This window comes from Cricetulus griseus, assembly GCF_003668045.3.
Source record: "Cricetulus griseus strain 17A/GY chromosome 1 unlocalized genomic scaffold, alternate assembly CriGri-PICRH-1.0 chr1_1, whole genome shotgun sequence".
NCBI classification, from domain to species: domain Eukaryota; kingdom Metazoa; phylum Chordata; class Mammalia; order Rodentia; family Cricetidae; genus Cricetulus; species Cricetulus griseus.
The window spans coordinates 39725241-39741686 of record NW_023276807.1 but is presented as its reverse complement, the minus strand read 5'-3'; the positions used below and the strand labels follow the sequence as shown (position 1 = coordinate 39741686).

The following is a 16446-nucleotide window of genomic DNA, read 5'->3' as shown; positions in this document are numbered from 1 at the left end:
CCAGAGTCCAAACAGGCTGTTTAGTTGTCCAGGTTTACAAGACAGTGTATCAGGCAAGTGTTCTCGTATGATCTGATATCCTTTAAGTTGCTTGGCTCTCCTTGTGATGTGGAATATCACTTCGGGAGTGTACGCATGACAACCCTCCTTTCATGGCTTCCTTGGCTCCACTTGTCCATTTTGAATCTGATAACTGTCACATCTAAGAGAGAAAATTCGGGGTTCTGTGTTTGTTTTGCTTCCCTGTCAAGTGAGGAACATTTTAGGGAGAGGTGTGTTTGCTGTGTAGAGTGAGAAGGTGGAGTGATGGTACAGGCAGCTGAGGAGGGTAATAGAGAGTCATGCTCACCTTTGCTCTAGAATGCTAAAGGAGAGGGGAGTGGCTTTTCCTGTGAGCTAAGCAAGGAAAGGAAGACCTCAGGGCCTTGAACTTCCCTCCTGCAGTCTTGCTTCACAGTGACTGACAAATGAAGGTGTGTGAAGGCAGTCACAGAACCCCAGATTTCTATCCTTCTTTCCCTTCTACATCTCCTGGGACTTTGGATGTATGACCCCCCCCCCCACACACACACACACTAATGCCCTGGTATTGGGCGGGAGATGAGGCTTCGACATTTTCTGCACAGAGCAGATTCCTAGGGTCAGCCAGAGGAAGAAGTGACTGACACTGCTCACATCCTACCTGCCTTGGCTCCTCATCAGTACCCTTCTAGAAATAGGCAAACCCCACCTCCCACTGTCGAAATTCAGCATCTACTGGAGTGGATGACCAGGATGGCTGATTTCAGTTGCATCAGTAGTAGTACTACCCAAAGGTTTGAGAGAGGAAGTAGAAGAAAAGCCCATCAAAGCCCACCCAGAACAGCAGGGAAATTCCACACAGTTAATGTCTAGTTCTTTCCACACTAGGGGTAGGTGGCTTGTTCTGTGGTGAGCCACCAACTCAGCAGCTACCCTGCTGTGACTTTGAAGGATGACCCAGTGAGGCCTGTGCCAGAGCCCATGCAAATGTCAACACCAGCCCCTGCCATCAGCTAAAGGGCAGCAAGTGAGTCCTCTGACATTTGGGGTCTACAGGTGCAAATGAGTTCTGTAACTGCCTGGAGTGCAAAGTCAAACCCATCTAATTGGCTTCCAGGAGGCCATGTGTTTCCAGATGCTGAAGCTCCACTGATGGAATCATGGGTGGCCAGGGGTTTATTCTCTGCCTGATGATCATACTCTTGTACTCAGTGGCCAGACATAGTAACGTTTGCTTACCCTTCATGATAAGTTATATCTCTTGGCTTTTCTTTCTTGGCTTGAGCACAGCATTCAAGACAGACATACCTTCTCTAGGCTGTGGTGAAAAATAATTTGATTAAGATATCTCAAGCCAAACACATGATGTTACTTTCAAGCTTCACCCTGCATCACATTTAGCTATATGGGACAGAGCATCTGGGCTGGGGGAGGCCCTACTCCATCTGCTGTCTCCAATGGAAGGGCTGTGTTGCAGTGGCCTATGTCCTGTCCTCAGAGTCTCCATGGTGATCTCAGGGTTTTGCACTACGTTGCTGTAATAACGCAGAGATGTGTAAATGGGAACAGAAACATTGTACAGATGTTGGCTTTACCACAGTGTTGCAGAATTGTATGCTTCAAGCTCGTGGCTTTGAGGAATGATGATAGACGTGTGGTTTGCGTCAGCTTCCAAGAATTAAGGGTCGATTCTAGGAGGGAATGGGGCAGCTTGGATTTAAATATAGTGGCAAATCACATCTGCTGAAGGGATGGAGAGGGAACTGGAATGGGCAAAGCAGGAGGTGGGCTGTGGCCAGTTCCTCCAGTCTATGCCCCTGCTTTACCCTGCAAAGCCAGTTTCTGGGACTTCTGCCACCTCTTAAGGTTGTGGGTTGATAACGATTCCCTCCAGATGGGCACACACCTTTAATCTCTGTGCTTGGGAGACAGAGACAGGGAGTTTGAGGCCAGCCTGCTCTACAGAGTGAGTTCCAGGACACCCAAGGCTACACAGACTCCGGGAAAAAAAAACTATACATGTATATATTTCCTCCAACTTCTAATGTTCGCAAAGAACAGTGAGCACACTAGTGGAAATATATGTTCACATTGCCTTGGAGAACATTTTAATGCTATGTATCCGTGTCTCTTTACTGTAAATCCATCATTGTTGTCCAGCCCCAGCAAGCCCATGTAAGTCCTCTCCTGCTAGGTTCCCACTCATCTCTTAGGCAAATCACTCAGCTCCACAGTCGGTTACCTCTGCTCCCATTTTCCTTTCTGCTTGACCTCACTTGTGTTGTGAAATTCAGGCCTCTGAGTTCTGGGATGGCTGCCCAGCACTTCCCACCCTCATCTGGGTTGGGGGGGTGGGACCCCACAGTGTCACTCTGAATTGTTTGTGTTCTCATTGTGTGGTGGGATCCTCAGGAGGCAGGAACCAAAGCTCTTCATCATTTCCACAGTACATTTTTTTTTCTTTCACTAAATTTGAATTTGACTTTTATCCCAGTTGCTGTGCTAATCTGTGCTGCAGATACAAAAGGACAGAAATAATGGAGGAGTGACTGTTGCCTGCATTTGTTTCCAAGAATACTAAATCGCCATGGAGTGGCTTCATCAGCAGATTGACTCTCAGTTCTGAAGGTTAGAAGTCCCTGATCAGCATGTGAGTGGCTTTGGTTCTTCCTGAAGACTGTGACAGAAGATCTGCCCTGTGCCAATCCTTGCCTCCAGTACTTTCTGGTCATGTTTATGGCTCATCAAAGCATCTCTGCCTTCATCTTGACACAGCCCTCTTCCCACATGGATGTCTTTAAGGAGGACATTAGCTAGATTAGATTACAGCCCCCTTTGATGTCCACACTTTTTAACTCTATCAATAAAAACTTACCTCCAAATCAGGCTGCAAGTGGAGGATGGGACTTCAGACTATTAACTCGTGAAACAACTCAATGCATAACTAGGTCAGGATGAGGCTTGCAATTCAACTGAGGGTGTAGGTGATGCAGAATGAGGGTGGCATGGACTACAGTCACATGCCTTTACATCTTCATGATCAAGGATGTCTTCCTGTGAACGATGAGGGGCAAATAAGAACTATTTACCATATGAGATATAAAAGGAATGCAAAAGACTGTTCAGACTCAAGTGAACAGCATGAGGGGACATGAGGTAACATCCTGAGGGAAAATATGGCTCCTCTGGGAAGCCTGGAGAACTTGGATGTAAAGTGAACATAAAGAGAAAGGAAAGAGGGATGGTGTTCTTAGTATTCAGGCATCTATACTGGTCTGTCTTTGGGGTTCTGGCAGGATACACCCTCAGCTGCAGCCACTAAGAGCACCACCTATGAGTATTCACTATGTTCCCCTTTAAAAGGGCCCTGCCCACCTCCCATCCCTCTCTCTTTTTCTCCCTATCTCTGTCTATTCCTCCTCTCTCTTTCTTCTCTCTCCCCTCTTTCCTTTTTCCTGCTGCTCCCATCCCCAGAGGCAAATCTACCCCTCCCCTTTCCCATTTTTATGATCCCTCCCCCCCCCAAAAAAAAACACCTCTGCTTGAACCCTGTCTCATGGCATCTTTCAAGAGCTGCTTTTCTTAAATTACAATAGGTGGAGCTAAAAGGAAAGGAAGGCAGGTCTTGATGTGTTTCTTTGTGTGCATTTAGAAGCAACACTGGACTTTATTCTACATCCAGGGAAGAATCAATAGATTTTTTAAAAAAGATTTATTTATTTATTTATTATGTATACAGTATTCCGTCTTCATGTGTGTTTCCACATAAGAAGAAGGCACCAGATCTCATTATAGATGACTGTGAGCCACCATATGGGTGTTGGGAATTGAACTCAGGACCTCTGGAAGAACAGCCAGCCAGTGCTCTTAACCTCTGAGCCATCTCTCCAGTCCCAATAGATGGTTTTAAACAGTGGGGTAGCATAATTAGTGCACAGCCTTCAGGAAATCCAGCGTTGTAGGGAAACAGATCTGTGAAGAATTCAGTAACACTGAACAATGGTGGCCACGCTCAACAAATGCATGAGCTACAGTGGGACCACCAACTCGGAGGAAGGGTTAGCAGAAAAAAGCAAAACCAAGGGCCATGAGGTGTTGTGGGGGGCCATTGAGTAGTGCTGGCTCAAGTTTTTTTGAGCGTGGAGGGGGTCAGAAAGATGCTTGGGGCATCAGTTGCTCTTCAATGTTTCCTGGTTTGAACCCAGAGCTCACACTTTCGTTGTCATGGTCACCATCACAGTCACCATTATCAGTGAAGAAATTTAGCAACACTGCATGGTATAATAATCACACAAGCCAGCTATGAGCTTGCTGTGGTAGTTTGAAAGAAAGTGCCCCCCAAAGGGAGTGACACTATTGAGAGGTGTGGCCTTGTTGGTGTAGGTATGGACCTGTTAGAGGAAATGTGCCACTGTGGAGGTGGGCTTTGAGATCTCTTTTGCTTAAGCTTTACTCGGTGTCACAGAACGCTTCCTGTTGCCTTCTGATCAAGATGTAGCCAGCACCATGTCTGCCCTCATACCGCATGTTCCCTGCCATGATGATAATGGACTGAACCTCTGAAACTGTAAGCGAGCCAGGAGTTGCTTTGGTCTGTAGAGTGCAGCTGGGGGGGGGGGGACAAACTGCCCCTGCAATTTTTGCAGTCTGGCTTCCAGGTTAGCGTTTGTCTGCATCTGCACCATGTCCATGTTTGAGAAGCCTCAGATCATTGTCCACATTCAAAAAGGCCTCAACGACACAGTGTTCGACTGCAAATGGGTGCCCTGCAGTGCCAAGTTCGTAAGGATGGGCAACTTCGCTCGGGGCACCGATGTTATCTAAGTGTATGAGATCCAGCGTGGGGACCTGAAACTGCTGAGGGAGATTGAAAAGGCTAAGCCCCATAATGTGGAACATTTGGTGCCGCATCTTTGCAGCAGAGGTACTTAGCTACCGGAGATTTTGATGGAAATCTTCATATATGAAATTTGGAAGCTCCAGAGATGCCAGTGTATTCTGTAAAGGGCCACAAGGAAATTATAAACACTATAGATGGTATAGGTGGACTTGGAATTGGGAAGGAGTGCCTGAAATTGTGACTGACAGCCGGGATGAAACTGTAAAGGTGTGGGACCCAAGACAAAAAGATGATCCCGTGGCTAACATGGAACCCGCACAAGGAGAAAACAAGAGAGACTGTTGGACTGTGGCATTTGGCAATGCTTACAATCGGGAAGAGCGTGTTGTTTGTGCTGGCTATGACAACGGGGATATCAAGCTGTTTGATCTCAGAAACATGTTACTGCGATGGGAGACAAACATTAAAAATGTGGTGTGTAGCTTGGAGTTTGACAGAAAGGACATAAGTATGAATAAGTTAGTATCTACATCTCTAGAAGGCAAGTTCCACGTCTTCGACATGGAATGCAGCATCCTACCAAAGGCTTTGCTTCCGTTACGGAAAAGGCCCATAAATCCACCATATGGCAAGTTCGACACCTGCCTCGGAACAGAGAGCTCTTTTTAACAGCGGGAGGTGCTAGCAGTCTTCACCTTTGGAAGTATGAATACCCTACCCATCGGTCAAAGAAGGATTCGGAGGGAGTAGAGATGGGAGTCGCAGGTTCCGTCAGTCTCCTGCAGAATGTGATCTTGTCCACTCAGCCCGCCTCGAGTTTGGACTGGAGTCCTGACAAAAGGGGGCGCTGCATCTGTAGCTCCTTTGACCAGACAGTGCGCATGCTGATTGTTACGAAGCTCCAGGCCATTTGACCCAATGCTTTGAACTTGACGTTTTCCAGAGGGTTACTCAGAATTTGAGCTATGTTCTACATCCTCTGGCCTCATTGAAGACATTGGATTTGACTGATGAATGACAGTCGATGGCACAAAGCCTGAGAGTCAGCCTCCAGCTTCTCTGGGTGTTTGGTGGCCCGACTGGTATGCTGCTGCATGTGAAAATGCCACACAACAAGGCCAGCTTTGTTCCTTCCCCCATATTTCTGCTAAAAAATGTTGGACCAGGTGCTGTGGTATTTGTTCTTTGTCCCAGCTACTTAACAGGCTGTGGCAGGAGGATCAGTGTAGTCCATAAGATCAATACTAACTTGGACAGTATAGTCAGACCCTGCTTTTAAATACAGTTGGGGGTGGCACTGAAGAGATGACTTGGTGATGATAGTGCCTGATACCCTTACAGAAAACCCAGGTTTGGGTCTCAGTAGCCATATCAGGTGGCTTCCAATCCCTGATAACTCCAGCTGCAGGGCATCTGATGCCGATTTCTGGCCATATCAGGCAATGGTACTCATAGACACATGCACACACTCAGAGATTTTTAAAAATCTGTATTTAATTTTTATAAAAAAATCAAAGACAACCTAAGTCAGTAGTTATTTAACTGTATTTTTAGTTTGTTCTCTATCTCAAAAGTTTCATATTTTCTCTGCACATTTGTGTTTCATTTTAGTGTATCCATATTGTAAGAATCACTTAATTTGCTCTGTAAAGTACTCTAAATACTGTTTGACTGGACAGACTGCAGACCATTTCAGCAGTGTAGCTGGTAAAACACTGTGACTTACAACCATCTCTCTTTTACTCAAATACATCTCTGAGTTAGTGGGACTTTGTGAGGAGCTGCACTCACATTCGCCATTACAAGATGGTGCTGACATCCGCTGCCGGATCAAGTAAACAACGTTGGTGCGCATGTGTCAAGTGTTTTTCCACTTGCCTAGTCTTGCCTCTCCCGTGGCATCATATAGGGTGATGAGTCATCCACCTATCCCAGCTGTACCTGCATTGCTCGGAGCTTATGAGCCTTTATAAGGGGACGGGATTCTTGGCTCGGGGTCTCCCTAATCAGAAGCTGATCATCTGTCTCTCAAGATGCATTAAAGCTTTACTGCAGAAGGATCCGAGTGTCCTGTGTCGTTCTTGCTGGCGAGACGATCGCGTGGGACAGGACTTGGTTTGTTTTTGACTATGGTAAGCAAGATGAGCGGTTGAAGATTGGAGTGCTTTTTTTTAAACATTTGAAATATAATTTTTAAAATAAAAACGTTTTCAAGTCTGTAAAAAAAAAAAAAAAGAGTTGCTTTGGTCATGGTGTCTCTTCACAGCAATAGAAATCCTAGCTAAGACAGGAGTCTTTTAGAGTGCCCTTAAAGATGGAAAAAAGAAAAGAGCATTTGTTCCCAGATACCAGTTGTTATCAGTTACTTTTATCATCTTGTAATAAAATACCCAATAAAGACAACTTAAGGAAGGAAAGAAGGTTCATTTGGCTCACAGTTTGAAGGTGCAGTCCATTATGGCAGGGAAGTCAAGATAGTAGATGCTTAAAGTAGCTGGTCCCATCACATCCACACCCAGGAAATAGAAAGAGCTAGCTCCCCTTTTATGCAGGCCAGGTCCCAAGACCATGGAATAGTGGCCCCCATTTTGGATAGGTCTTCTGACTTCAATTAATCTAATTAAGAAACTCCCTTACAAGCATACCCAAAGGCTAACCCAGTTTAGATGCTTCTTCACAGGTATGCTAGGAGGCTTGTCTCTTTAATGATTCTAAGTTCTGTCAACTTAACAACATAAATGATCACACTAACTTAGAAAGTCAGTAAATGAATGGAAATGATGGTTATGGCCAGTGTTAGTAAAAATGTTTTACTACTGTTGCATAGTGTTGATAAATATGGATGATTTACTTGGGCTTATGGTTTCAGAGAGGTCCATCCATGACCACTTGGCATTTTGTTTCTTAGCCTGTGATGAGGGCAGAACACTGTGCTGTGGCTGGGATGGAGAGAGAGAGAGAGAGAGCGAGAGAGAGAGAGAGAGAGAGAGACAGAGACAGAGAGAGAGACAGAGACAGAGACAGAGACACACACACACATAGAGAGTGAGGAGGTGGAGATGAAGAGAAAGCTTGGGATGTTGTGTGTCTTGGATATACCCCATGTGACCACTCCTCCCACTAGGTTGTGAGCAATGGTCAGAAGCAGCCAGCAAAATATACATGTTTAACCACAATGCTTTTAAAGAGTTGGCACAAATAAAAGTATATAACTAAACACTTTCCAATAGTGCCTTCTTAAATATAATATGGTTACAGTAGCTGCTAAGGTTCTCATTATTGTTTTTATGATTTATATTTTACAATTAATTTCCCCCTCACTACTGCAGGGTATATTATCTCACTTCTTCAACAACTGGTCATTTAAAAGTTTTAAGTATTTGTTTGGTGATTTTGTATATGAATACAATGTATTTCTATCACAGCCACCCTCACAGCTCCTCTGGGATATGCCTCCATCCCATCCACATCTTCATGTTTTCTTCTTTTTAGTTAAAATATTTATAACCTATATAGTGCTGCCCATATATGGAGGGGCAGGGGGTGTTCGTGAGTGTCAACCTGCCCCGGGGCCACAGCACTGAGGAAAAGAACCTTCCTTTTCCAGAAGTCATAAACAGCACCTGGCTCCTCAGCTAGGTAAGGGGTCTCATGACCCTCTCCCTGTCCCTGCAAAGCTGGATTGTTTGTGGGCTTAAAGTTGGGCAGGTCTGTGCCAGCAATGACGGCCACTGTGAGTTCATGAATACAGAGGCCCCTCACCACAACAAGACATTGCTTTACAGTTATATCCTCCAGCCTCTGGCTCTTCCAATCTTTCTTCTCCCTCTTCTACAAGAGTCCTGAAGCCATAGGGGGAAAGGTGACAAGATGCAAATTTCTCACTTAAGGCCAAGAACTCCCAACTACGTCATCTCTGCACTTTGACCAACAACTGCTAATTTTTCATCAGATGCCTGGCATCCTGACTGTGACTCAAGTACAGGAAACATTCATATTTGCCTCATTATTCTTGAGCTTGGTTCTAGCAACGAAGTTACTTGGAGCAGTCTGATTGATCGGCTGGTGGATTTTTCTGAAACAATTTTATGCTTCCTCAGGGAGAGGAGAGTGTTAGTCCGGGGCTAATTCTTCCCAACACTAAGGCCAAATTCTTCTGAGATTTTTATGAATCATAATGTTTTCCAGGTCTGGCTTGGTGGAAACCTAGTTCTAGCCAGATGTGACCCTCAGAGCTCATTAGTCACTACTCCCCCAGCACACCTTTCTCCAGCTGTGGTGATTTCCCTGGAGACATTCCCTGGTCAGTGTTCAGCTGAGATCTCAAGGGTGACCTTCTCTAGACCTTTGTCACTCTCTGTCTATGGCACTCTCCTCTCCTGTCCTCTGTCCTTCAAGGTCTCATTGCCACCAACTCTTCAGACTCCTATCATTGGTCACCTTGGGAAGTCTGCAGGACTCAGGAAGTCACACTTCCCTGTTGCTCTGGGGACATGCTTCCAGGGCTGTCAGCTGGGTCAGCAGAACCGTTTCTAAAAGCTGGAAAGAAGAATCTCAGCTGTGAAACTCCCATGGCTTCCTTGGTCTCACAGGACTAGGGGTCTGTATCATGTGCTGATTTCCAAATGCATCCTCAAGGTCACTGTTTTGTGTCACTGTGGGGGTGAGCTTTGAGCCTTCCTATGCTCAGGATAGCACCCAGTGTGTCAGTTGACTTCCTGTTGTCCACCAGATGTAGGACTCTCAGCTACTTCTCCAGCACTGTATCTGCTTCACGACACCATGCTCCCCAGCATGATGATAATGGACTGAATCTCTCAACTATAAGTTGCCCCCTCAATTAAATGTTTTCTTTTATAAGAGTTGCCATGGTCATGGTGTCTCTTCACAGCAATAGAAACCCTAAGACAATGCCTGTGGTAGTTTGTATGTAAGCCCCCACAAGCTCATAGGGAGTGGTGCTATTTGGAGATCTGGCTTTGTTGGAGTAGGTATGGCCTTGTTAGAGAATGTGTGTCACTGTGGAGGTGGACTTTGAGCTCTCATATATGCAAAAACCATGCCCAGTGTCTCAGTTTACTTTCTGTTGCCTGCAGATCAAGATGGAGAACTCTCAGCTCCTTCTCCAACATCATGTCTACTTGCATGCTTCTGTATCCCACCTTGATGATAATGGACTAAACCTCTGATTTGTAAGCTGCTCCATTACATGTTTTCCTTTTGTAAGAGTTGCGGTGCTCATGGTGTCTCTTCACAGCAATAGAAACCTTAACTAAGACAATACCCAAAGCTACCTTCTGGAATTCCCACATGTTCACACATTCATGCAGGTATATCTATCTGCAAGCACACATCTCAATGAACATGTGTCTTCACTTTGAGTGCATGGACACACACACACACACACACACACACACACACACACACACTCACACACACACACACTCACAACACACACACACACACACACACACACACACACACACACACACACACACTTTTTCTACTACTATGATTACTACTATGATAAAACCCTAACAACAGCAACTTAGGAAGGAAGGGTTCATTTGGGCTCATAGTTGAGGATACAGGATACATCAGTGGAGAGGTCAAAGCAGCATCCACAGTCAGGAAGGAGAGAATAATGGATGCCCATGCTCAGCCAGATTCTTGCTTTTTGTGTTGTCCAGGTCCTAAGCCCAGGGACTGGGAATCCCTACTTAGGGTGAGTTTTCCCACCCCTATCAGACCAGTTCCCTGCAGGCAGGCTCAGAGGCTAATCCAATCTAAATAACCCCCATAGTGTACTTGTAGACTCTTCTCCTAGTTAAAAATACACAGGGTGAAGAAACACAGCTGAACTACTCTGAAGCCCTTGGTCATTAAAATATTTCGAATTTAGGTTGTTTGAATGCAATGTTTGAATTTAGAGTGTTTCCTGTATCTACATTGTAATGTAATCTACCAGACACCATGTGCAATTTACAAAATATGCAGAACCGTTTCTAAAAGCTGGAGAGAAGAATCTCAGCTGTGAAACTCCCATGGCTTCCTTGGTCTCACAGGACTAGGGGTCTGTATCATGTGCTGATTTCCCAAATGCATCCTCAAGGCCAATGTTTTGCTGGGTGTAACTCTGTCTTGGAAATATGGCTCCTTCAAGTTTTCATGTCCTTCCCCACTTACCTTTCCAACCAACGGATATGGGCTCAGCTGCTATCATCATGGAATTTTCAGAAACAGTTCCTCCTTCTGAATGCCACTGTGGTTGGTGCTTAAAATAACTGTGATTTGGGGCTGGAGAGGTAGTTCAGCAGTTAAGGGAACTTGTTTTAGTAAAGCATCTGGCTTCAGTTCCCAGCACTGACATGGAGGGGGGCTCACAACCATGTATAATTCCAGTTCTATGGAATTCAATACCTTCTTTTGGCCTCCACAGGCACCAAAGGTATGTGTGTGGTCACATACACACATATGCAGACAAAATACTCATACGGAAGACAAAATAAATAAGTCTAAGACTTAAAAAAAAGAAATAACCAGGCTTTGTAGATAGCATCCATATTTTTCTACTGCTTCTGTAAGCATAAACGGGGTGGCTCTAAACAACCCAGATATATTATGTCATATTTATGGAGGTCAGAGGGTTAGAAATGAGTCTCATGGGGCTAAAGGTACTGGCAGGGTTGATTGCTTCTGGGCGTTCCAGAGGACAATGGATTCATTCCTTGCTTCTTCTAGCACCTAGAAGCTGTCAACATCCCTTGGCTTTTGGCTCACCCACCCCAGTTTCCTCTTGCATGCCATGCTCTTCTGCTCCTCACAGGGATCTACCTCCTTCTGACAAAGACCCTTGGGACTGTTTCAAGACAATACAACCTTGTCTCATTTCAAGATCTGTGACTTTCTCATGTCCAGAAAATTACCGATGGGTCTCAGAGATTATGATATATATATATATATATATATATATATATATATATATATATTGAAAAGTAGGCATTATGGACTGTTTCCTTCTCCAGCCTCATGTTGAAATCCTCATTCCATGTATGATGGAGTTAGAAGGGAGATCTTTTGCAAGGTAGGTAGGGTGGGGGTTGGAGCTCTTGTTAATGGGATTGATGGAGAGAGAGAGAGGGAGAGAGAGAGAGAGAGAGAGAGAGAGAGAGAGAGAGAGAGAGAGAGAGAGAGAGAGAATGTCCAGATGTTCCGTTATGTAAGGACATTGTAAGAGGATGTGTCAGTGGACCAGGAAGTAGCATCATTCTAGTAGTTAATTCAGAAAGCAGAGCCCGTGTGGCTCATCCATCTTCACCCCACTTGAAAACCTTCCTGCAGGGTGAGTGGAAGGATGGACTCATGTAACCTACAACAGAAGGCCACCTGTGTGCAGTTGTATCTGTCTGTGTGGAGTGACACTGAAGGCACAGAAGGCTTCTTCCAGTGTGATGAGGTGCACTGATTTCCTCGGAAAGGACAAGGCTGTGGTTTTAGACTCACTGTTCCATCATTCTTGTTTTATAGTCAATAGGCACTTAATAACAGCCACTGTTGACCTCAGCCACTGTTGATCTTAGAGACTCCTGACAATTCAATAGTAAATATTGCTAGGAGGCTTGTTTTTACTTCCTCCTTGCAGCCATAGTAACCATTGTTGTCTAGTTCATGCTTTGAAGACTCCTAAATGACAGTGAGACTCACACACACACACACCATAAAACACCACCACCAACAAAACAGATTGTCATATACAGGAAAGAGAAAACAAGTCTTTTAAACTTTACTAGACTCTTTTGGAGGTAGAATAACAGAAAAAAAATTATATGAATTAATTGCTGTGTCTGACTATTTTGGAAATTGTAAACCACACAGAGAGATCTATTGTTATCCTAAAATAGAAGAAGAAATGCTGATTAAAGATATTATAGACAAACACTGGCGAGCCAGGATCTGTAGGTAAACCTACTCAGTTCATTCTCATAACTGCCTTATAGGTAGTGGATAACATCATCTTTGTTGCCACTGAGTTAGAATTACCTGAAAGACTAACTTAAGGATGTGTCCAAGAGTGTTTCTGGAGAGGGGTCACTGAGGTGGGAAGACCTAACTCCAAATGGGCAGCATCATTCCATGGACTGGGATCCTGGACTGAAAAACAGGAGGAGGTGAGTGGAGCATCAGAGTTCATTTCCCTCATCCTCCTGACTGTATGTGTAATGGGTCCAGCTGCCTCTTCCTGTTGTCACACTTTCCATACCACGGTGGATTATATCCCTACAAACTACTAGCCAAAATCAACCATTCTATGGTGGTTTGAAAGAAAATGACCCCCAAAGGGAGTGGCACTATTAGGAGGTGTGGTCTTGTTGGAGTAGGTGTGGTCTTGTTGGAGGAAGTGTGTCACTGGGGGGGTGGGATGTGAGTTTGCCTATGCTCAAGTTACTCCCATTGCCACAGACTACTTCCTATTGCCTGCATATTAACACGTCAAAGCTCCTCTTCCAGCACCATGTCTGACTACATGGTGCCATGCTCCCCACCTTGATGTTAAGGGACTAGACCTCTGACCTATAAGCAAGTCACCCCAATTAAATGTTTTCTTTAGAAGAGTTGCGGTGTCTCTTCACAGCAATAGAAACCCTAAGACACCTTCCTTCTCTATGCTGCCTTTGTCACAATAAGAAAAATAGCATGCCATTTTTTCGCAGATGAAAAAGTTAAAGCTTATGAAGTTGAGCTGTGCTTCAAAGATGGATAGCAACAAGGATAGAAAGGACCTGCACCCACCATGACTGACTGTAGGTTAGACCTTCATGTAAAACTAGTTTGCCTGGAATTTCCCTAGTGTGGATACTTATTCCATTGCCAACTAGCTTTTTTTGTCCTAGAGTTGAGCCATGAATAAGTTATTTTCTTTCTCAATGAGTGTGCATATTCTTGGAAAAATTCAGACTCTCGAGAAATTGGCAAAACCAAGAGCAATTTTCTCTAATGGGAAAAAGGGAGGATCCATGGCTACCGACTGAGAAGGCTGCATCTCCAGGGAGACGCTCACTACTTCCATTCCAGCTAGTGGGACAACAGAACTGTGCAGGTGCAGCAGTGTGACCGGAAGCTGGGGAAATGGGCTCTGGGTGTTGGAATTTCTCCTGTGACTCCTGTGCTGAGAAGGGACAGCCTGAACACCTGGCTAGAAGGGACAGCCTGAACACCTGGCTAGAAGCATTGCATCACCCCCACCCCCCGACCTTTCCAGGAAAAAGACACCAGTTCTGATAATAACCTGACTCTCAGCTGAGGGTCTATATTTCCTGGCTTTTGCTTCAGCCATGAGTACTTTTTGCCCTTTGCCACAAGTCTTCCTCTTTTTAAACCTAAAGCTCACATGTCACCATGATGAAGAGGGGCTTTGGGGTAGGGGTGGGCCATTGGAGCCCTCTGTGGGTCTTCTAAATGTGCAACATTTATTCATTTTCTTTTTCTGCTTTTCATCATTGCTCCTCTTCAGTAAGCATATTGGGATGGGATGGCATTGGGGTGGGGTGGGATGGGATGGTATTGGGGGTGGGGTGGGATTGTATGGGGTGGTATGGGGTGGGGATAGGATGGGATGGGATAGATGGGATGGGGTGGTATTGGGGTGGGGTGGGATGGGGTGAAATGAGATGGAATGGGATGGGATGGGATGGGATGGGATGGGATGAGATGGAGTGCAGTATGCTGGGATATTACAGGTAGCTAGTTCTGTGGGGCTCACCAAACTGGAGCAAGGACTTTGCCCCAAAACTCCCACAATGCTGTGACCTTTCCTGGATCTCTATGTCCTGTTGTCTGTGATAAGCTGAGTATAAGCCCGCCTCCTATGGAGAGAAGCCAGACATCTGGGGCCTCCAGCAAAGTACCATAATCCCATCTACTGATCCTTTTACAGTGAACACTGGGAATCTGCTACTTCATCATGATGCTGCCCTAGCCAAATTTTATAAATTAGAGTCAGTACGGTTTTGATCTTATTTGTATTTGTGTTAAAGGTTTTGTCCCCACCTGATGGTGCTATTGGGAGCTGGTGGAACCTCTAGGGTGCCTGACCCTAGTGGAAAGAAAGGTGGCACTGAAAGATGGCCATGTCCTTGGGGTGGTTATTGGAACTCCCTTCTTTTCTTTCTCTCTCTTTATTCTTCTGGTCACTTTCAGGTGAGTGAGTTCCATGATGTGCTCTCTGTCCTAACATTCTGTCTTTCCATAGCCCCCCAAAGCAAGGGAACCAACTTACTATGGACCAAATGCTGGAGCCAAAATAAATGTGTCTTCCTTTAAGTTGGCTTCCTCGGGCATTTTGTGACGTGGAAAGCTGACCAACACAGAGTCTGAAGAGTCCTCGTATACAGTTGTGTTTGCTTGAAAGACTCTAATCTCCAGAGTGGATCCCACCGTGAGGAATTAATTATTCAGTGTGCTCTCCAGCTCTTATGAAGTCCTCGGATGTGGGAAATACAAACAAATGCACGATACTATTTTTAATCAGGATGGCAAAAAAAAAAAAAAAGCCTGATCACACAAAGTTAGGTTACACACACATACACACACACACACACACACACACACACACACACACACTGATTTCTTGTGGATGTGTTTTTTGTTGAGCAATTCGTAGGTATGAATTAAAACAAAATATGTTTCCTCTATGACCCGATTCCACATCTCTGATTCTTCCCAGAGAAACATTTACAAGAGTGCTGGAGGAAATGAACCAACACAGCATTGTTTAAGTTAGCAGAACACAAAACCAGCCCGACTACTCAGAAACAGGAAAACGTGTCAACGGACTGTTTTGTGCTTATGGAAACCCATGCAGTAGTTAAAGGGAACCATGCAGCTCTCTGTCACAAGCATGGCGAGTTCTCCCACTTGGCCTGACTCATGGGTACCTCTCACATTAGCACGCGTGCCCCTCTCCCAGCTTTACAAATAAAACCATCAGCATATACATTCTATTCAACTACCAGAGGATACATCTCTTTATAAAGAGACACATCAATTGACAGCAACATTTATATCGATGACAGTGTCAGATCCTAGGTTGAAGATGGCTGTGCTGGCTAGTTTACTGTCAAGTTGACACAAACTAAAGTCATTTTGGCAGAGGGAACTTCACACCTGAAAACAATGCCTCCTCAAGATTGGCCTGTGGGAAGGCCTGCAGTGCATTTTCTTGATTGGTTACTGATGTGGGATGGTCCTGATTACTATGAAGGGTGTGGCCCCCAGGCTGAGATCCTGGGTTCTACAAGAAAGCAGGCTGAACAAGCCATGGAGAGCAAGCTAGCAAGCAGCATTCTTCTATAGCATCTGCATCAGCCGCTGCCTCCAGGTTCCTGTCCTGACTTCTGTCCATGACAAACTCTGATATGGCTTTGTATGCTAAAATAAACTTTCTTCCGTAAGTTGCTCTTAGTTATGGTGTTTTATCATAACATTAGAAACCTTAAGTAAGACAATGGCTATTGGAGACTTTAGTGTTATCTATTTTAAATGTTTTCAATGAAGACTATAGGATAAATTATAACATATAATTTGAA

The 16446-nt window shown here is 44.8% G+C and overlaps 1 pseudogene; it reads left to right on the top strand.

Moving 5' to 3' along the window:
- The first annotated feature begins 4645 nt into the window (after positions 1-4645).
- LOC100757366 lies at positions 4646-6182 on the top strand (annotated as a pseudogene).
- Positions 6183-16446: the final 10264 nt, after the last annotated feature.